Raw genomic sequence first — 26,158 nt, forward strand, 5'->3', positions numbered from 1 at the left:
TATAATCTAAAATGCACATGTGTTTTACTGAAGGCTTGGGATCCCTGGAGGTTTCTCATAAGTTTCTGGGCTGGTTTCCAAGACACCTGCCCCATTTTAATCAGCCCTCCTTTTTATACTTTGTGTATCAGGGGACCCTACATAAATTTGCACTTGACAAAAAGGTTCTGTACTTTGAAGGTTTACATTTCTTTTGTTTTTCAACTACTGCTCAAGTCATAGTGAATGTATCCAGCTCTCATATGCTCTTGTTTTTTAAATGGACGAAGCTATTCACCATTGGACAGAACCTTTCATCTCTTCAGGTGTCTCTTTGTGATCCAAGGGACCCACAAGAGGCAATCATCCCTGTCATTTCTCGCAATTCACGGCTTTGTTTACTTTTGCCATCAGCAAAGAGCATAAATGTCGGTACTGCTTCGTGGCTGGAAAATCCAAGGGCCCTTATGAAATTATTTATCAAACACTTACTTTAAATCAGCGTCTTGCTGATTGTTAATGGGGCATCTCTAGTCAGAATTATATCCAGCTTTATTTTAATAAGAGCTTCCTTTAAAGATAAACACCATGAAATGAGATTTCTGGTTTTTTAAAGCACAGCCAATTATAGAAATATTTCAATCTTCCATATGAAATAACTCATTTTTATTTCAAAATGCAGTTGTTAAAGGACCTTAATGGGTAGTAATTATACCTTTATTCCATCATTGAACATGAAAAATAATTATCTCCAAACTTTGTTCTGATTTCCATACACTACTGAATATTTACTAAAACTCACAAGTATTTAAATCTATTAACAGCTATATTAGACCAATATCTGAAGAGTTATTCTCTTCATATTTTCCTTTTTTTCAATATAACTTTTGTACTCAATTTCCAGTCCTTTATTTGTGCTTCATTCGAACCCTGTAAAGCACACAGAATTTGAGAAGTAAATGAATATCCTCCATATTTGCCCAAGTATTTATTCTTAATAACACCATTAATATTATGTGTTAGCACACGCATTTATTTTAAGTAATAAAGCTATCTAGAAATATATTTTTATAAAGTTTGAAGTACAGAATTTCAGAGATATTATCTATCTGACCATGGTGACATAATCTACCCTTTTGATTTCAGCTCTCATGACAATTTGATGTGTTATTTCACTAATGTGTTCATTCACCAGGGAGACAGGTTTAATGAATACCCAAGACACAACAATTATACAAAGTCATATGGCATAATCCCAAGGAAGGGATAAAGTTTTAATAACTAGAGCCACTTGTGTCATGACCTTCTATTTGCTTGGTTTATATCATATGTTAGTTATATTTGGATCAAAAAATTTAGTTAGTCCTTGACTTTATCATGACATCATGAAAAAAGAAAAAAAAAAGAGAAAATTATGATTTCTCCTTTCAAAGTCCTTCATAACCCACAGCCTACATCTTACTGAGGATGGATGTTTGTGTATAATCAAGATTTGTGTCCAAGTAATAATTCTTTTTACATTATAAATTTTTATACTGGAGGGGAAGGTAAATTCAAAATTCTTACAATATAATTTCTTAAAGTTCACATTTATTGCTGTTTTGTATTGATGGAAAACAGGATAAAATGAGTTATTGTCATTGAAATAAACACATTAGGGGTATGAGATACTGTAGTCTTATGTATTTTTTAACTTATGAAGTTGTAATTAATTTCTGAAATTGTAAATATAATTGGATGTCATAGAACTCAAAAAATCTTGATTTTTTTCTTTTATTTTGTTGAACTGAACCAGTTTCAAATATAATCTGAAATGTGTTTTAACAGAGATCATGTTCTATAAACTCCTGGCCAATCTAGGCATATATTTCAAGTTAATTAGAAAAATAGACAAAAAATATTAGGAGACACAGATTCTGGTACTTACTCAAACAACTATTACCCTTGTGACCTTTGGAAAGTCATTTAACCCATCTGGCTCCTAATTTGCTTTTCTTTATAATGGAATTAATAAGTTATTTTCCCTACTCTTTAAAGAGTTTTCCTAAAAACAATACATTTGAGAATAATAAGAGAAGAAAAAATGATAAACACATGGAAAATTGTACATTTGTAAACTTGTGGAGTACAGTATTTACTGTTTTATGTAACTGTCCTCAGAGTACAGCATTTCCAGACTTTTACAAAAATTTAATTGGTTTTAACACACACAAACTCACAAACACACACTACATCATCACTGATGGTTAACCATGACTAATAACGATGCTTCCTCATTTTTAGTGCAATCAGTAATAAACTATACCCCTCCCACTTCATCATACATAGTTACTCAACCTAGTCTGTTCCAGAATGACAGGGGTTAATAATAAGAAAATAATTTTCAAATGTTGCCCGCGTTTGCAGCACTGGTAGTATACTGGTGAGCATGTCTGGCTTCCAAATATTGTCCATATAGCTTTGCTAACAGAAGCACGTTTTGCTCTTTGCAGTAATTACAAATTGCATACTTTTGTCTGTATTCTAAGTTATTTCTCAGAAAATGCTGAGAAAAGAAACAAAAACCCAGCTATCCTTATTTTGATATTTTTAGGGTTCCAGCTCAGGTTCTGGCAAAATTTTGGATGTTTCTTTTAACATTTTTAAAAGTATAACAGACATGGTGAAAAATACACACATTGTGAAGTTATATGCTTATGAATTTTCACAACTAAGAATAACTAGAGTCTACATCAAGAAAGACAACAGAATCTGTGCTGTCTGTGTTGTTTTGTAGTCATCACCTGCCCCAGACCATTTATCCTGTTTTCTAAAATAATACAATAGTTTTTTTTTAAATTGTAAGTTAATATAATTGTATATTATGTGCTTATATATTTCTCATTCCTTTTCATCAATATAATGTATGGAAAATTGACTCATATTTTCCATGTAACTCTAGGTTTCTATTTGTTATTGCTGAATAATAATTACTATAAATATACCATAATGTATTTTTTCCATTTTATTACCGATTGGCATAGTTTTCCCATTTGGGGTTAACTGAAATAGTGCTACTATGAACTTAGCTTTTTCAGTTCTTTTGCCAATATATGTAAGACCAGACAAGCTGAGTGATAGATAGTACAATACAAGTGCAGTTATGGAAGATATTGTCAAACAACTTTCCAAAGTGGCTATAAGGCAAACTTTTAAAGATAAAATCAAATAATTAACTTTAATAGTTATAGTCCCATGGAGGTTTAGTGGATATAATGGCAAAGGTAATTTTCTATAAGTAAGGTAGAAACAATTTTAGAAGAAAATAGCAATTTTAAGAGTCAAAAAGGATAAACGTGAAATGAAATATGATGAGCAGGTTAGTCAAGGATAAATGTGCTGAGTATCTGAATAATAAATGCTCAGGACCACATGTTATATAAGTGTCATTACCCTCCAGCATGAGTCTTAGCTAACCCCCATCTAGTGTCAAAAGTAACAAGCATGGAACAAAACCATATCTAGAGTCAACGGATGAATGCGATTTTCTGGCAGGCATTCTTAAAAACTTACATGTATACATTTGGAAACGGAAACACTAATGTAAATATCTAAATGTATATGAGGGTATTAAGTGTCAGACTTAATAACTGTGAAAGATTAAGCCACCATTTTAACTTGCTACAAATTTACAAATTTAACTTGCTTTCAAATTTCTGAAAAATGCATCACTACTTTGCATATATATTTTACATAATATTTTGCATATTACTCTCGTCGTACAGAGAATATAATGTCATTTGTCCACATCGACCAAATTAGTGCTGACTCCTCTCTCGTCTCTGACAATTGCGTTTCTAAGCGTACTCTGTGTAGTTATCCCTCCACTTGAAACCTGAACAGCCTTTTGTAAAAACAGGGCTAGAGAAGTGCTAAAATGACAGTACTTGCTGAACAGTTTCCCAAAGAACACATTTCGTTTGCTCTTCCTAGAAACAGCCTGGGCACTTCAATATTGATTCATTTCATTAGAAGTTCCTTGGAAATGAAGAACAATTTCTTTAATTGTTAACACTCTTGGTATTTACTAGGTTGAAAAACAGGCAACAAATAGAGCTATCACATAAAGACACTGTTCTCTGAATATTAACTCTTCCCAACAAATAATCCTCCCTACTTTAATTTGCTATGAAGCCCTGAATTACTGGTTTTCAACAACAGTTGTGTCTTAGAATCACCTGGGAGCTTTAAAAAATATATTCATGACCAGGTCTTCATCCAGGCCCAATTAAATCTTAATCTAGAGGGGAAGCCCAGGCATCAATATTTCTAAGCATTCCCATGGTGATTGTAAGATGCAGCCTGTTTTGAGAACCATGACAAGATGCCATCCACTTTTCAAATACCAAAATATACTCCACAGTTAAAGCAAAGAATGTTCAAGTACTCTGTCAAGCTGAGATACTTTATTTTCTTTTCTTTCTCTTTTTTTTTTCTTTGCAAATACCATCTTTAAAGCACTCCCCTGACATAGCAAGTCATTAGCATTTCCCGTATCTCACAGAAATTGACTCCCTAATTTTATTCTCTTCTCCAGATTCCTAATCTTAACTGTATGATTTGTCAACAGTATGACCTCAATAAACTAAATTACCTCTTTTAAAAACATTTTAAACAAAATACACAAATGTTGTACAATAATAGTAAAACCCCTCCAGAGCACTGAAAAAAAAATGCTGAAGCACATTCTTCTTGTAATATTTTTATGGGTATCTATGTATTAGTGAATATTTTCTCCTTTCTCCTATTATAATATCTTAGTTAATAAATATTCTGGTAAATTCTTACTATGGTTAGAAACTTCAAAATTTGGTAATTAGCATCCAATTCTATACCTCTATTAAATTGCTGTATCATTAAAATGAAAATGTCATATTTTGGAGTTAGTAGGATTTACTTTGGTTTTTATTTACATTTTTGTTATTTTTCCAATTTGGTCTCAGTATAGTAAACTGAACTTTGACCACCTAAGTCTTCCTGGTCAGTAAAGATTCTGGTTTTCTTTTAGATACAACAGATTAAGAATCTGACATGAGCTAAAACAAGTACTTTCAGCTCATCTCAGCTCAGATGCATATGAAAAATTCAAAAGAGAATCCTCCATATTTCATACGTTAGGTTTTTAAGATTTTGTTTAGATGTCACATCTGCTTAGGCCATCCTTCCACAAAGTGCTATCATGGCCAGGCTGGGAAATGTAACAATGAAAAGACAAACTAGGTCTGCCTTCTCATCAAGTTTCCTCAACTTATGTCCTTGCCACCCAAAGCTCCTTCAGCTGGCTTCTCCAACACGTTCTCGGGACATCCCCCATGTACCCTTCTCATAAAATTCATTGCACACTAAAGATAGATCTGTTTCTCTTTCTCATTGACAATAACTGCTGTGGCTTGGTTATTCACAGTTATGTGGGAGGCAACATAGCATTGGGATTAAGAGACTGGCTTCTACCGTCAAACCACAGGCATCTGAATCCTAGCTTCATAATTTATCAGTTGTATGACCCAAGCAAATGATTTAACCTGGGTGTCCCTGCATTTCCTCTTCTGTAAAATGGAAATAATAAATTAATGCCTGCCTCATACAGTGGGAGTACAGGATGCATAATGTAATTTATATAAAATAAGACCACAGTGTGGAAGATACAGTAACTTCTAAAGAACTGCTACCTGTTATTATATCCTTATTTTTAGCACATAGTGCATCACAGAAATATGCACAGTTGATGCTGGTTGAGTGAATTGTTATCTGTATTGCACTATTTAATATAAATATCATAAATACATTTTCACAATTTAATTTTAAAGATTATTACAAAAATTATCTCACTTTTTCTGGACTATTTTTTCACATTAAAGAAATTATTATTAGATTATTTCAAATGTTCCATAGTACATTTTGAGCAAGTGACCAAAATGATTTAGACAAGGCGTACATGCATCATAATAGAAATAATACTGCCCAGCCTGTCGAACTGTCGAATGCCAATCTCCATCAAAATCACAACAATATTGGCTTTCCAGTGCATTAGGACTATGATAGCAATTGTGTGTGAAGTAATATTCCAAACTGAACAGCTAAAACAAAACTGGATTGGTGAAGATTGCTAATATAAATTTTATCAAAGCCAATTCAACTAGAGCAAAGCACTAATGAACATTTTGAAACAGACACATGGAGAAATTTATAGATGTTACTTAGAATCATGAAACACATTAACAGCTGGTAGTAATGGAGATGAATATCAAAATTGAAGCTACTGTCTCTACAACCCAAGGCCAGAGAAAACTATAGGGATTTTTATCCTATGAAAATATGTATTCGGAAAGTATGGGTTCACACTTCAGTGACCATCAACTTCATACTGCTATATGCATAATACATTTATGTAGGAACTTAATGGTAACCATAAATCAAAACCCTATAATAGATTCACAAAAAAAAATAAGAAAAAGGAATCCAAGTATAACACTAAAGAAAGACATCAAAAACCAAAAGAAAAAAAAAAAGAGAGAGAGAGAAGAAAGAAACAGAGAAGAACTACAAAAACAACTGCAAAACAAGTAACAAAATAGCAATTAAGTACATACTTGTAAATAATTACTTTAAAGTAAAAAGAATAAATGCTCTGTTCAAAAGACATAGAGTGACTGAATGGCTAAAAAATATGTATTCTGAAATTACTATGAAAATAGCTATCACACTAAATCTTAACCAACTGTTAAAACATTTTTATATTGTCCAGAGACTTCACATTATGTATGTTTCTTACATTTACTGAGATGTGTCCAAGTGCAGGTTAATACGTATTTCTATTGCTGTTGGGAATTTCACTTGTCATAAGGTTACTAAATAATTCTCTAAAAGAATCAACATAAGACCGTATATGTGAAGTTCAGTTAAATATGTATGTTAAATATCTCATTATTACTATTGCTGAGTTATCATTGCTTCAATAATGACCATTCATTCATTCAAGAAAATTACTAAGTGCTACTATGTATCAGTAGCTCTTATAGGTGATAGGGATATACTTATGAGCAATGTTAAAATAAAAAAATATTCCTAGTAGTCACAAAGATTACATCTAATGGAAAAGGGAGAGAACAGACTGATAATTAATACAATATTGTGACAAGCATTGTGTTAAAAAAACAGAAAGGGGGATAAGAAATACTGGAAGGCTGGGAGATTGTCACAGAGAAGGAAACATTTCAGTAAAGATCTGAGGAAAGCATGAAAAAGCCAAATTATAAAAGTATCTGGAAAAAAAACATTCCAGTAGAAGTTTCAGAAAGTGCAAAGGCCCTAATACAAGAACGGGTATGACTGGAGAGCAGTCATACACAAAGGGTCTGTGGCCATCACAGTCATCAGCATTCTTATAAAATGTACACTGTGAAATAACTATTTTATTTTTATTCGTTGCAACACAGGGAAAAAAAGGCTTAGGTAAATATGAAAACAGCATTAGTTGTTGTAAATTATATATTTCCACATCAAAGTTGTTTATTCCACTTCTATTAAATAAACCTTGTACGATGAGAACAGAATAGGTTTTTACTTGCATAAAATGCTAAGATTATGTGCTACAAAGCCATAATTTTGTGAAGAGACACATTCAACTACTACATATTTACAGAAAAACTATATAGTTGTGTTCTATAAAGGACAAAATGATTTTAGAACTTAAATCAAAAGTAATTTTCCTTCTATCAGCACATTCCCTTATTGCACTGAAATTCAACACCAGGGAATAACACATAGAAAAGGCATACCAAACTGAGTTTGTATCTTTATAAAATGTAATTCAATCAATCTTCTTTTTTTCTAATGTGAAAATGTATAGTTGTATCAGTGAACTAGGTTTGAGATTATAGTTTGTTTTCAACAAAACTGAAGCTGAAGTACCCATGAACAGAGGAGGACATGAAAAAGAAAAATGCTACTTTCACAGTTAACATGATTGCAGAATACCACAACGTTCTTTTTAAAACACACATGAGCATCCACCCACCACACACTTCTAAGAAAGATCATATTGATAGCTTTTTAATAAGAGAATGTTCCTGAACTGCCCACGGCTTTGCTATAGTTTGAGGCCTATGACATCAATGCAAAGCACATATTTCTCTATATGACCTTTTTCCTACTTCCTAGCATGATGGCTTACTATATGGTATTGCTCTGTGATATTGTTTTAGAGTGTTTTATCACAAGCTACCATAAATACATTAACCTTTTGTGAAACAAGGCAAAGAGTAAATAAGTGAAATAATCTTTAAGAACTCAAAGTCTACAAGATATTTAATACAGCAAGCAATTAATTACCATTTGTTGAGTAAATAAATTGTATTTACTCATAGTCCAGGGGAAGAAAACCCATTTTACTTCCCTTCCTATGTCTCAATCCACAAACTCTTTTGAAAAAAATTGCATGTGGCAGGAGTGATACTGTGTTACTTTGGGGTCTGGATTTTCAGAGTTGCACAGCTTTTGCCAATATTCCTCCTTGGGACTTAGCCATTATTCTTTGAGGAAGCCCAGGCAGTGCTGAGAAGTCAATGTAGAGGACTAATGAAGTCCCTGCCTTTAAACTCCAGCTGGATCCAGGGATCCAGAGCAGGAATACAGCAGTGGCACAATAGTCGGGCATTTCCGTGAGGTCATTTTGAATCTTGCAGGTGCCCCATTTGACAACGAAGGAGAATTCCCAGTGAACCAACAACACTATGAGGAACAATAAATCACGTTTTTTTTATTTAATGAAGTTTGGGTCTGTGTTGGTTACACACCAGTAGATAACTGAAATAACACAGGAGTGGTGCCTCTGTGGTGGATACCCTACTGCCTCCAGGAACAGCTCTGACACTGAAGCTTACAGTAGCTTTAGCCCATAATGTCCTAGTGTTGACTTGTATTTCCCTGATGATGAGTGATGATGTGGTAACACCTCACACCTGTCAGAATGGCTAACATCAACAACACAAGAAACAAAAGATGTGGTGACGATGTGAGAAGGGGGAACCCTCCGGTACTATTGGTAGGAATGCAAACTGGTACAGCGACCCTGGAAAACAGTATGGAGGTTCCCCAAAAAGTTAAAAATAGAACTACCCTATCACCCTGAAATTTCACTGCCAGGTACTTATCCAAAATATGAAACTGTTGATTTGAAGGGGCACATGCACCCCAATGTTTATAGCATCACTATCAACAATAGTCAAATTATGGAAAGAGCCCAAATCTTCAAAAACTGAAGAATGGATAAAGAAGAGGTGGTGTGTGTGTGTGTGTGTGTGTGTGTGAGTGTATTATATATATATAATATACGTGTGTGTGTATATGTATGTGTATGTATATATATATAATACACATGTGTGTGTGTGTATACACACATTTATATACAGTGGAATATTACTCAGCCATCAAAAAGAATGAAATCTTGCCATTTGCAACAACATGAATGGAGCTAGAAGGTATTATGCTAAGTGAAATAAGTCAGAGAAAGAAAATACCATATGGCTTCACTCACATGTGGAATTGAAGATATGAAACAAATGAACATAGGAGAATAAAATTTTCAATAAAAGACCAAACCATTAGAGATTCTTAAGGATAGAGAACAAACTGATGGTTGCTGGAGGGGAGGTAGCTGGGGGGTAAGTTAAATGGGTGATGGGGATTAATGAGGGCACTTGTGATGAGCACTGGGTGTTGTATATAAGTGAAGAATCACTAAATTCTACTCCTGAAATCAATATTACAGTAGATGTTAACTAACTAGCATTTAAATAAAAACTTGAAACTTCCCAATCCCATCTTGTTTCATTTGGGATTGGGAAGTTTCAAGATGGGATTGGGAGGGAGACAAACCATAAGTGACTCTTAATCTCACAAAACAAACTGAGGGTTGCTGGGGGGAGGGGGTTTGGGAGAAGGGGGGTGGGATTATGGACATTGAGAAGGGTATGTGCTTTGGTGAGTGCTGTGAAGTGTGTAAACCTGGTGATTCACAGATCTGTACCCCTGGGGATAAAAATATATGTTTATAAAAAATAAAAAAAATTAATAATTCAAATAAATAAATAAATAAATTCAAATAAATAAAATGCTATTTGTCACAACTTGTCATCTTGTCATTATATAGCATTATGTAGCATTTAAAAAATGTATACTCTTCACTATGAAGTCTTTTAGAAATCTAAAATATGACTTTCTATGGTTTGTGTTTCCATATTCCTTTATTGCCAGTTGGAACAAATCCACATGCTTTGATTCAAAGGTAATAAATTCCTCTTATTTGGGGAAAAAAAAAAAAACCAAACTTGAAACTTGAAAAATAATTTAAAAAATAAAACAATTACATATTTCTCATGGAAATAACATATGTAATAACCAGAGATACTTATTTCTATCATGAAGTAAATATACTTTCTAATTTGAATAAAATTTCCCAGATACACCATAATAAGCCAAAAGTATGAGGATGGCTTTTTGACAAATGCCACACATAAAAGAAGACAACTGCTCTTGGAATTAATTATAGTTAACACCCATAACATTTTGGGAGAATGTCATCTTAGAATTGACTAGGATTTCTCATTAGTATATTCACAGTAAAAAATAAATAAATAACTTCTTAAGACAAAACTGTCTATGAAGGGAGAAATAGAGGAAATCAGTCTTTGATTGATTTTGGTACATATGATTTTGTACTGTTTTCAAATATTCAGAAATACATGAAGCCAACTCTCAGAAAACATTAATTTAATAATGTTATCAGCAAATAGTGTACTTTCATAATAATTTTTAAGACACAAAAGCTCTAAAGCTTTTTAGAAGGAAAAAACACTTCAAACCTTAATTTTATGAAAGCATTCTAAGAACTCAGAGGCAGTCCTGAAAAATACTTATCAGTACATGAGTGAGATCATCAAGACTGAGCAATGTTCAGGTATTATGGTCCTTCATCTCTGAATCTGCCTTCACCAATTAATTCTAAGTCAACTGATAAATACTTGTAAGGTATACCTGACATTTGCGACAAATTTTTGCCCTTCTCTATGCCAATATCTGACACTGGTCTGCAGGCAGAATGTATGCTTTTCAAGTGTGAGCCCTAAGAATAAGAAGGCCATTTCATATGTAAGGACAACAGGTAATCCTTAAATATTAAAAATTTATTATTTGAAACAACAAAATTATAATACTATTATTTTCAATAATTTGTACCAGTGTTAAAGAATTATATAAAACCAGATTAAGAGTTTAAACCAAATGATTACATAAAATAAAGCAGGTGGAGACAAATTATAAATCATAACTCGCTTTAAAAATGTCTGTTTGGAAATCTGAGGTATGAGATTAAAAGGATGTCTAATTCATCTCTTTAAACCCCAGTGATAGGTTCAACCCCCGTGATGGAGTATGGACTCCAAATACAGTATTATTTTGTGTTAATGTTCTTTCTTAGAAAAATATCTGTCTTCCTGATCAAAATTCAGAAAATTAAAGTTTTCCTGAGCTGAATAATTTATATAAGAATTGAAAATTGTAGAGGGAATAACAGAGAAATCAGAAATTAACTGAATAAATATAAATCTTTAGTTTAAAAGAAAAGAAAGCAGTGCTTACTACGCTTAATGTTTACCATCTGAAATAGCACATGCTGCCTCCTTCTCTCCATCACTCCCACTACCCCCTGACCTCCTCACTGTCTTGTTCTCTGTCTTTCAGAAAAGAAAAATCAGGGGCACTAGCCAAATTCAGGATTATAACGGTTCTATCTGAAATGAAAAGGAAGATGCAATAATGCATTGAGATTGGGTGCTTTGGTGAGAAAAATTTTATGTGAATTACCATTACAAGAAGAAAACAGCAATAATATGCTCTTTATTAAGTAATTCATTTTCTAATACCCTTATTATTGTTGTCCTTACTGTCTTTAATCAGATATAAAAGACTGATTTTCAACTTAAGTTATTAACTTCAAAATAATGATGTTAAAATTCGTAGTACTTAATTCCTATCCATTCCTACCCAAAGCAGAATTATAAACATGTATAAGATGTTTTCCCAAAATACATGTCAGGCGTTATAAAGCAAAATACTCCTCTTTTTATATTATAAACTTACCTATCAGTAATATTATCCCAGGATAACAGCAGTGATGGTCAGTATGACAAGGAAGATGGAGGACAGTTCATTTCATTGAGGCGAAAATGTCCCATTCATTGTTGGAAGGAGGGAAAGGATAAAGGGAAGGAGGGAGAGGAGGAGGAAGAAAGGGCCAGAGAGAGAGAGAGAGAGAGGGATATATGTTAATATATTATATTAATAGATGTTATACAAAATAAGTTTTTCACAAAAACTGAATATATGATTTCCTTTCATTTTATTGGCTTCAAATATATATATGATAAATAATTTTGATAGAATATGAAATAAAAACAGCTACATAATTCACTTTTACTATTATTATTATCTGTTCCTCATGTGAAATAATAAGCATTTAAAAAGTATTTGGTAATCCTTATTAGTAAATATTTCTACAACAGCCCAAGATAACCTATGAAGAATATACTCATAAGTTTCTAGATATTCTATAGTCATTCAGAAACATTATGAATAAACACAAATTTTGAGTCAGAGATATAGATTAAACCTTTAAAAATATATATAATATAATTAAAAAGTAGTTACAGGAATACAAAGGAAAAACAGACGAAGATTAACATTAACTTATTTGTAGGAAATAAGTCATTCACACCAAAAACTGGTAAACATGGGCTCTGCACCACATGGTCTTCCTTTAAGTTTCTGATAAAGCTAAAGATGATGAAAGAAAGAAAAAAAGAAAGAAAGAAAGAAAGAAAGAAAGAAAGAAAGAAAGAAAGAAAAGGGAGGGAAGGAGGAGAGCTCAGGGGAGGGTGGGGAGGGGGTGGAGGAAAGGGGAAGAAAGGAATGGAAGGGAAAGGAAAGGAATGGAATGGAGTGGAGTGGAGTGGAGTGGAATGGAATGGAATGGAATGGAGTGGAGTAGAATGGAATGGAATGATGGAGTGGAATGGAATGGAGTGGAGTGGAGTGGAGTGGAGTGGAATGGAATGGAATGGAATGGAATGGAATGGAATGATGGAATGGAATGGAATGGAATGGAATGGAATGGAATGGAATGGAATGGAATGGAATGGAATGATGGAGTGGAGTGGAGTGGAATGGAATGGAATGGAATGGAATGGAATGGAATAAAGAAAGAGCTGTTTGGGAGATAATTTTCATAACAGCTCCCACAATAGTTGTCTCTCCCTCTCCTTATGTCTCCCTCCCTCTCCCTCTCTCTTCCTTTCTGTGAATGTGGTCGGCACTGTGTTATAAGAACACATTAAAGTTTTGCCAATAAAATAACTAGAAATAGTGGAGATAAATAGGCATTGATATGTAATATGGCTTAGATATTCCTATTTAAGTGCTGTTTTTGGTTGTAATAGAGAATGATGTTGGGAAGATTTTAATTTCTAAGGTTTGTTACGGATTTTTTGCTTGTTTTTCCTTCTTATCATTACATCAACAAACAGCTTCATAATCCTGAACAGTAAATAACTAGTACAACAATTATCTAGTGCAGTTAAATGTTGAAAAATATACCACATAAACTACCTACTTTAACCTTGGTTTACAACAATTTCATGATTTTGTACAAAAGCTGGAAAATAAAGTATGTGGTATATTTTCATTTGGAACAGAATCTATCACAAAAGCCATAAATATATTTAATATATAAAATTTCAAATCTTTTGCATAAAAAGTGAAATTCTGAAAAATACGTTTAATTTTTTTGTTTCAAATTAAAATAAATTTACATAAAAGCTATGTCAACTATGTTATTTTCTTCCTCTAAATAAGTTTACTTACATTTTGATCACATTTTAATTTTCTATTGTTAAAAACAAGACAACAGGCTCAGAAGGGAGTCATTCATGCTAAGCCCCACATCACCAAATCAATCACTAATTCCAGTTTCAGCTCTCTCAGACCTAGAATCTTCAACCAGTCAATCACCACCTAATCAGAGCTAGTTAGGTAATCTGCCTGATAGATCCCTGCCATCCCCTAAAGGAAAGTTCCCTAGCAATAACCAACCTGCTTTTTTTTGCCTTGTGAAACTTCTTGTTCCCATTCCCTTCTGCCTATAAGTCTTTCATGTCCTATAGCACTTTCTATCTGCTAGACTGGATGCACCTGGTTAGAATCAATTTTTGCTCAGATAAGTTTTTAACATTTTTTAATATGCCTCAGTTTATTTTTTAATAGTTCTGGTGTCAGAAGGGGGAACTGAAAGAGACCCCTGGAGGCTCATTGGAGCACTGAGGAACCAGGCTGAGGTACCTGTGAACCCTGCTCACTGCTTTTCCTGCTGACTCTTAAGGCTACGGGGTAAGTCCCCCTGAGATCTAGCTCTGTGCTTTTTGCATTATGTGCTTTCAGATTTTATTTGAGATCATTTCTTTTTCGAGCCTGGGTCCAAAAATCAGTCAGGATCAGACTGGGTCTGACTTACAAACTGGACTCGGTACAGTGTGAGGCTAGAGGGGAATAAAATTTTGTTCAAAGACTAAACATACAGGTTAACCTTGCCAAAGATAACCTTCAATTACAGTGGCCACAGTTGAGAAATTCTAACCCAGATAACCCCATCCATTTATGAGGTGCCTAGGAAAAAAGGGGTCTCAGCCAAGTACTCAACATAAAGGGTAGAGGAAATCTTATTTTTCTTCCTCTACAGTTTCTTGTGACCAGGATGAAATCCACTGGGACACCCCACTAACTTTACAGCCTACAGATGGGATTCTGGAAAGACTAGCAGAAGAAGCTGGCAAAGATTGAGAATTGTTGCCAAAGCCAGCTCTCCCAAATCTAACCAGTGCCTGATCAAGAGAGGAAGGTAGTATATTTCACATTATCCCTTACTTCCCAAATTCAGAATGGCAGGCAGAACAACAACAAAAAATCAGAACCCTCCACTCCCCCCCCCCAAAAAAAAGTTTGTGAGAATTAGATAATTTGAGTTAGGACTCATGGATTTGCCTTCAGTTTTCCTTATGCAGTTGATCCTTTCTCTCTCAGGGATAGCGATTGACTTTTTGTTTGTCCCATTTTGTATCCTGAGATCTTGGTATGACAAACCATCAGTTTGGGGACCCCCAAAATATGGCACAGTACATCTGGTCCTGTGGAAATGTTGGAGACCTCAGAATCAAAGAGAAGTTTTTGACATCAAGGTCGACTGCTTCCTCCTAAGATGTTGAATCAAGAACGTTTTATTCTATTCTTCCTTCACTCTCGGAACACCCTTCTGATTCTTACATCATGACAGTCTTTATGATTCTTTTGGACAATTTTTGCCTTTCTATGGCCTGGAAAGATAATGCCATTGTTCACATGTCTCAGGTCACTGTGAAGGAGGGTAATCCAGCCGCTACACCACTGCTGTATTTGTCACTTTGGTGGTGATCCTGTAGTTTTCCTGTCACACATTTCTATTTCTAATGCCTCAGTTCTTCTGGAACAAACTCTGTCCCCTCTGTGTTGTGTCTAGCTCACTAATCCTGGGGTTCTCTAGCTAACAACCCCCAACCTGGGGAGACTTGAGTCAAGAGTCTGTACAAAGAAAGGGACACAAGGCCAGGGTAACCAGAATAAAATCACCTGTGTGGTATACAGATCCTTAAATTCTACTGGCCTCCACAGCTACCACCTTCCCAGTCCCAAGCCAGGAATTATCTGGAGGCAGTCATGATTCACTTCCCTTGGCAGATTCTTAATCCCCTGGCAAGAATAAGTACAAATGAGACTCTGATCAGGCATCTCTTCTTAACTCTTGAAGATACTGCAGAATCTGCTGTGAAGGCAAAAACGGCCCAACAAAATTCCCTAAACTCTCTGGCCATATCTGTTCTCAATAATAGGAGAGCCCTTGATTATCTTTTAGCTGAGTAAGGAGGTATCTGTGCTCTGGCCAAGACCCTTGCTGCACTTGAATTAACACATCTAATTAAGTTGAAATCCAGTTACATGAGTTCAATGAATAAACAAGTTGGCTTAAGAAAGTGTCTTCTTGAATGGGGTCTTCATTTGACTTACTTGATTGTGCTTGTTTTTGGGTTTTGAGGATCAAGGCTCCCAACCGCACTCAAGACATTGGGAATTATCCTGCTTATGATAATCATAATAGTCTCCCTAGTACACCATATTCTCTCAAAATTGTTAAATGCTTGTTCACAACCCCCTAACTGACAAGCAAATGATCTCCCTATGATGAGAAGACCAGGAAAGGGGCAAAGAGTATGAGTGAGTTAAGACTGTGAACCCCACATCATGACCAGTGAACACCACACAGAAATCCCGCAGGAGCTGTGAGAACTCCAGACGCAGTATATGGGAGTAGCACTAATACCTTCCAGTTTTAATCACATGTCCCTATTTAAACTGAGAGACTGATCAAAAAGGAAAATTGTCAAAATTAAGATAACAAACCCAAAATGAGCAGTTTATGCAGAGTCCCATGTCACCAAACTAAGATTTAATTATAGTTTATTTTAGTTTCAGCTCTCCCAGAAGTGGAATCTTAAAACAGTCCATCAGCAATCACGTCATCAGCACTAGTTAAATAATCTGCCTGATAGACCCCTGCTATCCTCCCAAAATAAGTAACTTTGTAATAAGCAACGTGCTTTTTTTTTGCCTATAAAAGTCTCTCATTGTGTACAGCTCTTAGGAGCTCCTCTGCTAAACTGGATGCTACCCAATTCAAATCAATTTTTGTTCAAATACACTCCTAAAAAATTTGACTCAGTTTATCTTTTGACACTATGTTACAATATCAAAATGTATCATGCTCAATTACATTTTCATAGAAATATTCTAAATTCAATATGTTTCTAAAAACCAGATTGATATTCATAATGATTTTATTAGAAAATCAAATCAGCAAGTGGATGTGAAAGACAGATGGCTAATAATGAATTTCAATTATGATTATCCATCACCATTAGAAGGATATCTCAATTATATATAGATTTTTTAAGTGACACTCCTGTTTCTCAATATTTATGGTTATAGAGCTTTCTGTGAATTATTCTGATGGTAACTTTTAGCCAAATAAACTGGAAATGGTACTGAAGTCATCAATACACTTACAAAATATGATTGATTTAATCTAACATCTCTATACAAATGACTGAGAAAAGGTAACAAGTAATACAAATAGCCTATATCTTCAAACTCAAGTAATTCACAGGTGTTATCTCTTGACTGAGAAAATGGGGTTTTTCAGGATCAATTCACAGCTACCTCAATGCTCTTTTTTTAGAATACCATGTAAAGCTTAAACATGCTTTGTACTTCTGAAATTTAGGGAAAGTTATTTCTGTTTTTAACCAAATTTCCTGCAGAGAGTTAGTCTGCTAGGAGATAAGGGGGGGGTGGGTGGGGAGTTAAATTTGTTGTTTCGACTATTAGATGAAAACATTGGGCTATTTCATTGTAGGAATTGAACAAAAAAATAATCAGAAGGCGTCTGGGTGGTTCAGTTGCTTAAATGTCTGACTCTTGATTTTTGTCTCAGGTCATGATCTCAGGATCCTAAGTTCGAGTCCCAAAGTGCTTCACATTCTGTGGGGAGTCTGCTTGAGATTCTCACACTCTCTCTCTGCCACTCCCCAACTCATAAGATTTTTCTGTCTCTCTCTCAAAACAAATAAATAAATATTTAAAAAGAAAGAAAAAATAATTAGAATACCTACCATAGAGTATGTCCATTTATCGCTACTAAAAATTAACTTGATTTTATTTCATAACCCTCTTCTTCCAATGACCTTCCTTCTCTAAGTGCACTGGTACCACTCTTAGCTAAAATGCTGAGTCATCCTTTATCGCTGTTTTCTCTTAGTCCAACAGCTAAGCTCTTAGCAAGTCTCACATGCACTTACCACTTCCAAAGTGAACCTCACATTTCTCCACTTTTTGTTATTTTTACTGTACCACTCTGGTTTTCTAAGTCTGCTGTCTTCCCATGCACCCCTCAGACTACTGAATTTGCATCTTAACTTGTCCCTCAGTTTGTATTTGTCTCTTCTCCGATATATTCTCCCTATGTTACTTAAATTCGTCTTCTGAAAATTGAATCCAAAGTTTGTTATTTTTCTCCTTTAAGGAATCCAATGGCTTTCTATTTCAAAAAGTAACAAAAGAAAAAAAAATCCAATTTCTTACTGTGACTTACAAGGACCTATTTAATTTTTAAATTAAATAATTGTTCCATAAATAATTTTCCTTTACCTTCCATATAAAGTCCTTCCTTGGTATAGGACAGTGTTATATAGGAATTCTCACTCTCTAGCATGCTCTTATCTCTGATTTCCATATGACTAATTCAGATCACTCTTATTTTGGGGGTGTCAGTTCAAGTCATTCCCTCACCTAGCCCTTCTCTGGCCTCTTTATTTAAAGATGGGTCTCTTCTCTCTCATATTACTGTTTTATTTACTTCATATCATCTTTCTCCATTTATAATTACTGATCCATTTTGCTTATTATGTCTTCTAGCTAAATTGTCTCTTGCTAAAGTCAATGATCTTATGTTTTCACTACCAAGTAGTGAATATATTCTGCATATATTGCAGAATTCCTTACATCCAGTAGGCACTCAATAAATATATGCTGAATGAATTAAATTTTAAAATGAAATTCATGCTTATTGCCTTCCAGAAATACAGATTTTTGTGGGAAGTTCCTTATCCCTCAAACAGGGCTGGTCACATGGCAGAAATGATGTCCATCTTCATCTGCCCCTAGATGTCTCAATAAAGGGTTACCTGATTAAATTTAGACATCCATAAAACTTTCAGATAAAAACTGATTTTTGAAAGTATAAGTACATCCCAAATATTACACGGGAGATACTTGTACTGAGAAATTGCACATTGTTTATCTGAAATTCAAATTTAAGTAGGCATTCTGTATATGCATTTGTGTAATCTGGCAATTCTACCACAAAACATATTGTAAATAGGGGGGTGGATGAATGAATAGGGGACAAGCTTTGGTTAAACCTCTAAATTTCAAAATTATAGGTCAACTCTAGGTCTCATGAATTTTCAAACCTATAATATGCTACTTACCAGCCACATGGATATGATCTAGGCTTGCTAGAGAGTGTGACTGTGGACAGATTCTCTGCCAATTTTTATCAGACATCTGACTGATAAGGAGTGATAATTATGGCAGGTACTTTGAAAGTATCGGGGATATTTATTTATCTAGGCATATGCTCATTATTACAAGGATGTAAAAAAAATGCAGGATTTAATACCCCAGAATGTTAGTGCATCCATGTGAAATTGTGTAGGTAGGCCTCTTATAAAAGAAGTTCATGGCATTGCCTTTGGAGTTATGCTCTTGACTTACTCCAAGGAAACCTAAAGACACCACGAAATAAAGCCAACTTAGCATGTTTCATAGTGACATTCTTCCGGTCATTCTCTACTAGATTTGTCAATGTTCACTAAATGCATTATGTTTTACTTCATTTCTATAGTGCACATCTAAGTGGATACCAGGCTCAATGTCACTGACAACCTCGGAAATGGAAGAAAAAAATTCTATTAATATGTCTCTAATGAAGTTTGTGTTACTCTGGTATAGATTCTAAAATACAGTACTATATATGTAACTCTTCATTAGGTTGTCAAACCTAATTCCATTGAGCTTCATCTACTTTCTTTCCAATGAAGAGTAAAAATTTAACCCCTGAGGACAAATAGTTCCTTTCTGAGATACATTTCTACATCAACAGAGAAGTTTTCTTGTATGTTCATAAACAAATAATGCAAAATGTCATCATTTTATCATTCATTTGTACAACTCTTAAATACCCTGCTCTAGGCATTGTGTTATATGAATTATTTACATCACTCTGCACTCTCAAATCCCCATGCAAGAAAGCAAAGTGAAGATACATTTTACACTGTAACCATTAGTCAAGTCCACTATTATTGAGTCTCATAAATAATATTACAAGGTAAAAACGTAAAGCAGCAGAAGATCAAGTAGGAGAAGTGGATTAAACAAATATATTTTGTCTTCATTGTTTATTTCTTCTTTATAAAATATACATTTGGAAAACAGCATTATGAGATATATATGAAAAGTGATTTACAACATCTATAAATTTTATGAAAAATCTCAGCCAATAGCATGTTAGATGCAGTTTATGTCTTCAGTTGTCAGTTAGATAAATATTTTAAGTGTCATATATTCATCTACTAAAGTATTAATGAATTGCCCGAAGCTCTAGATGAAATTGATGGTGCCATTTAGTTAGTGAGAGGAAACACTATACCTACTTAAATGCTGAAGTACTTTTAAACCAATGCAGTTGCTTTTTCCATAGAATTATGTCAAACCTTATGAATGGCAACCAGCTGATTATATATTTATATGTGACTTAAACTGTGCAATATGCAATGTGTATATAATAAGAAGCCACTGTTTCAAGGTGTCTTTCTACAAGACAATTTTCCACACTTATAGATAGAAAGCGAGTAGGAATAAGAAATTGTGTGTGTGTGTGTGTGTGTGTGTGTGTGTGTATGTATACATATATATATAAAACTTCAAAAATTTCTCCTAAAGATTAAATTAAGTTAGATCAAAATGACATAAATGTATCAAAGAAGAAAATAATTTTATTATTGAGTGATTTGTAAGACATTACAAACTGATAAATACTTAAATAAAGGTGATGTCTGAAGAATTTTTTTTTTTAATTTAGCCTGAGGCTCCAGATGTGAAGATCTGTTATTCTTTCCTCCTAACTTACCAAACTGATGACTTTGTCACTATTCTGTCAGAAAACAATTGGAAACAAATGCAAGCTTGCTAAAAAAGTTTAAATAGGACACTAGACTAGGAAAAAAAAAAAAGATCATCTGTATTTGGTAAGGCAAATAAATACGTGGAAAAGCCACATTCTGTCTGGGCTATGCTGATTTATTAAGGTAATCGGGGAATAAAAGACATAAAAAGTGACTCATTTGCTCACAATGATTAGAATTTTTAAAAATATAAGAAGTAGTTCTTGCAATATGGAAATATAAAGAGAATATAAACTTGCTACTACGCTAACTACTACAACTGCCTTTACTCTAGTGACCAAAGCAATATTCTACTGATTTAATATCAACCTTTCTCTCCGCCCACATTAGCATTCTCCGTTAAAATAGTTTGTTATTCAATCAACTGTACTCCACAATCTTTAAGCTACAGAAAATATTTCCGAGATATTTTTTGTGTTGCTTTGTTCCTCTTTATCCATCAATCTTCTTAAATGGCTACTGACCTAGAAAACAGCAGAAAGAAATATTTTCTTTAAAACTCACTGCTCTTGCATTTCCAGTCAGTGACAGTCAAGAGGAAGGTGGGAGACAAGATCATAAAATAGCTACAAGGCATATTCTGGAGGCTCCAACATCTCCTATCTGTGTGACTTCAAGCAATTTATTTTAGGTCTGGGTGCCTCACAAGTTCCTCAATGTCACAACGGGGCAAAACATACCCTACAAAACAGGGATATCACAGGACAAACTAGTATTATTCGTATGTAGTCTCATGGAGTGCTCAATACAGTTTTGTTTTTAATTCCTAGATTCCTATCACTAATACTCACCATTTACAAGGCATTGCAGCATGGATATTTGTAATTTGAAATAGTTTCCTAAGAAAACATCCTACAAGTCTTTGTCTTCCTCCAGTTTAGAACTTTGTTCAAATAGTAATAATCTCATGATCATTACTAAGTGTGGTTTCTCGGCCAATGTTTAATGCATAGCAATTAATCACACCAGAACCTGCAAGTGTCACATTATAAATGTATTACCACACCTTCGTCTAATTGACCATGTAATCTATTACAATATCAAAATTTAAAGCTGAAGATGTGTCCAAGGATCTTTAAAATAAAATGAAGAAGTTTGGCACTGATCACATAAGACTTCTTTTTAATAAATAATCTTTATTTTAGAGTAGTCCTAGTTTCACAACAAAGTTGAGTGGAAAGTATGGAAAAAGGTCCCCTACACCCCCTGTTCTCACAAACACACACGCCCTCCCACAATGTCAACATTCTCTAGCAAAGTGGTAGATTTATACCAATGAACCTGCATTGATATATCACCACCCAAAGTCCCATAGTTTACATTATAGTTCCCTCCTGATATCTGGCAAACATATAAGGATATGTATCCACCATTGTAATAGTATACCAAAATACTTCTACTGCCCTAAAAATCCTCTGTGCTCTGCCTGTTCATCCCTATCTCTGCCCCTACACCTGGCAAACACTGATCTTTTTTATTACCTCCAAGGTTCTGGGTTTGTTTTGTTTTGTTTTGTTTTGTTTCCAGAATATTATATGGTTGGAAAAATGTGGCATGCAGTCTTTTCAGATTGTTTCTTTCACTTAGAAATAGGCATGTAAGTTCCCACCATGTGTCTTCATGGCTTGATAGCTCATTTAATTTTAGCACTGAATAATATTCCATTGTCTGAGTGTACCAGAGTTTACTACTCCATTCACCTACTGAAGGACATTTATTTGCTTCCAAGTTTTGACAATTAAGTATAGAGCTGCTACAAAAATGCAGGTGCAGGTTTCTTTGGTAAATATGATCTTTCAAATCATGCGGGTAAGGATCAAGGAGTGAGACTGCTGCATCATACAGCAAGACTGTTTAGTTTTGCAAGAAGCTGCCAAATGGCTGCCTTCCAAAGTGCCTGTACCATTCTGCATTCCACCAGCAATGCATGAGAATCCCTTTTTCTCCACATCCTCACCAGCATTTGGTTTTGTCAGTATTTCAGAAACTGGCCACTCTAATAGGTTTGTAAGGGGTATCTTGCTTTTTTAATTTGCATCCTCTAGGGACATGAGAGGTTGAACATCTTTTCATATGGTTATTTGCCATTGTATATCATCTTTGGTGAGGTTTCTGTTCATGCTTTTTGTCCATTTATTAATTGCATTGTCTGTTTTCTTACTGTTGGGTGTTAAGAGTTCTTTGCGAAAAAATAAAAAAATAAAAAAGAGTTCTTTGCATATTCTGGCAAACAACCTTTTGTCAATTATGTCTTCTGCAAATAGTTTCTCCCAGTTTGTGGCCTGTTTCTCATTTTCCTGACACTGTCTTTTGTATTTTTTGTTTGTTTAGTTTTAATAACATCTAGCTTAATTCTTCCTTTTGTGGATACTGCCTTTAGTGCTGTCTAAAACGTTATTGCAAATAAATAAACAAACAAACAAACAAATAAATAAATAGTTATTACCATACTCAAAGTCATGTAGGTTTTCTTTTATTTTATCTTCTAGGGCTTTACTAGATTTGCAATCTAAATTTGACATTTAAGTCTATGATTCATTTTGAGTTCATTTTTTGAAGGGTCCTGTGCCTAGATTCTTTTTTTCCCCCCACATATTGATACCTGTTTATTCTACCATTTGTGAAAAAAGCTGTATTTGTTCCACAGTATTGCCTTTTCTCCTCTGTCAAAGAATAGTTGACTCTACTTACACAGACCCATTTGTAGCCTCTCTAGTCTGTTTCACTGATTTATTTGTCTATTATTTCATCGATACGACAGTGACTACAGAAGCTCTTTGGCAAGCCTTACAAGTTGAGTTGTGTCTTCCCCTCACATTGTTCTTCTTCAATGTTGAGTTGGATATTCCAAGTTTTTTGCCTCACCATGTAAGGTTCAGAATCTGTCCGCTGATATTCACCAAATAACTGCTGGGATTTTGACTGATATTGCACTGAATCTACAGATCATGTTGAGAAGAACCGACGTCTTGATAAGATCGAGTCTTACCGCCCATGAATATAGAATATATTTCCATTTATTTAGTTGTTCTTTGATATCTTTCATTACAGTTTTCTTGTTTTCCTCCTATAGACTTTGTATACATTTTATTAGATTTATAGCTCAGTGTTTTGGGGTACTATTGTAAACAGTAATGTGTTTTTAATTTCAAATGCCACTTGTTTATTGCTGATATGTAAAGCACTTTTTGTATTTTAACTTTGTATCCTGTGATCTTGCTATTACCACTTATTAGTCTAGAAGGCTTTTTACATCAGTTCCTTTGGATTTTTTTGTATAGATAATCATGTGACCTGAGAACAAAGTTTTGTTTTCTTCCTTTCCACACTGTATGCCCCTTACTTCCTTTTTGTTGTTATTATCTTATTGCATTAGATAGGACTTCTGGTACAATTTAAAAAATCAGTGATGAGAAGCAGTATCCTTACCTCATTTCTGATCTTGGTGGGAAAGCTTCAAGTTTCTTACTCTTTAGTATGGTGTTAGTTGTAGGGTTTTTGTAGATGTTTTAAAGAAGTTCTCCTCAGGGGTCTCTGAGTGGCTCAGTCAGTTAAGCATCTGCCTTTGGCTCAGGTCATAATCTTGGAGTCCTGGGATCTAGCCCTGCATGAGGCTCCCTGCCCAGGAGGGAGCTACTTTTCCTTCTCCCTCTGTTTCCCAGCTCATGTTCTCACTTTCACTCTCTATCTCAAATAAATAAATAAATAAAATATTAAAAAAAAAAGAAAAGAAAAGAAAAGAAAGAAGTTCCCTTTTATTATTAGTTTGCAGAGAGATTTTAGTCATGAGTGGGTGTTGCATTTTGTCAAAATCTTTTCTGTATCTATGGACATAATCATGAGATTTTTTTCATTAGCCTATAATGTGAGGAAATGCATCAACTGATTTTTAAATGCTGAAACAACTCTGCATATTGAGAATAAACTCCACTTGGTCATGTTGTATAATTTTGTTTTTATATTGTTGGATTCAATTAGCTAAAACATTTTATTGGAAATATTTGCAACCATATTAGTGAAAATTTAGGGTGTGTGATTTTTTTTTCCTTTCTTTTTTTGTAATGACTTTGGTTTTAGTAATTCAAGACTAACAAAACAAACTAGAAGCAATTACCTGTGTTTCTATTTTCTGGAAAAGACTGTTGAGAATTGGTATAATCTCTTCTTTCAAAGTTTGATAGAATTCCCCAGTGAATCCATGTAGACCTCCATCATTCCGTTCTGGAAGGTTATTAATCATTGTTTTAATGTCTATACTTTGTATGATCTATTTCTTCTTGTGGGAGTTTTAGCAGATTGTGACTTTCAAGGAATGTGTCCATTTCATCTAGATTCTCAAATATACAGTTGTTCATAGTATTCTTTTAGTCCTTTTAATATGCAGGACATCTGTAGTTGATAGCCCCTCTTTTATTTCTCCTGATATGAGTGATTTGGTTTTTCTCTTTTTTCTTCTTCTTAGCCTGGCTAGAAACTTATCTATTTTCCAACCAAAAAGCTTTTGGCTTTGTTGATTATCACTACAGATCTCTTGTTTTCAATTTCATTGATTTCTGCTCCAATTCTTATTATTGATTTTCCTCTGCTTCCTTTGGATTAATTTGTTCCTCTTTTCTCTAGTTTTCAAAAGTGGAAGCTCATAAGGTTTTTAAGGACAATCTGTTGAAATGTGGTATCTTTCTCCTAAGTTACTCAAACTAAAAACAGATTTACTTGTCATGTGAAATTAAATCCTATCTCTATGAGATATACCTTTTCTCTATCTCAAAATCTACCTTTAATCATGAGTAAAGCCTTTTGATGATCCTATTATAAGGCATAATAAACTTCAAGAAGAGAGTGAGAGATAGGGTGTCATTCTGTCTTAGGTAAGACTGGCAGGCCTTTCCGGAAACTGGACAAAAACATTCAGTTTAATTCCCACCCACTCACTGGCAAGTTTCCTTCCCATACTTACTCCCCTCTCCAAAACTGAAAACCACTTCTGTAGAGATTAGTTAGATTAGAAAAAAATTAAAAAGTAAGTAAAAAGAGAGAGAATGAGAAAAAAAAATGAAACTAAGAATGTCAGTGGGAGGGGCGCCTGGGTGGCTCAGTGGGTTAAGCCGCTGCCTTCGGCTCAGGTTGTGATCTCAGGGTCCTGGGATCCAGTCCCGCATTGGGCTCTCTGCTCAGCAGGGAGCCTGCTTCCTCCTCTCTCT

The 26,158-nt window shown here is 34.3% G+C and overlaps 1 protein-coding gene and 1 long non-coding RNA gene across 3 annotated transcripts in view; both read right to left on the minus strand.

Moving 5' to 3' along the window:
- The window catches only part of NCAM2 (neural cell adhesion molecule 2), a 513,251-nt gene that overhangs the window by 315,530 nt on the left and 171,563 nt on the right, over nt 1–26,158 (minus strand). The gene's annotated exons all lie outside the window — the stretch shown is intronic.
- Nucleotides 631–12,900, minus strand: LOC309870335. Its single transcript, XR_014314537.1, has 2 exons — nt 12,791–12,900; nt 631–909 (listed from the first exon to the last, which is right to left on the minus strand). It is a non-coding gene; the product is annotated as an uncharacterized lncRNA (long non-coding RNA).

The sequence above is a fragment of the Mustela nivalis genome (assembly GCF_964662115.1).
Source record: "Mustela nivalis genome assembly, chromosome: 1".
In the NCBI taxonomy this organism is placed as follows: Eukaryota; Metazoa; Chordata; class Mammalia; order Carnivora; family Mustelidae; genus Mustela; species Mustela nivalis.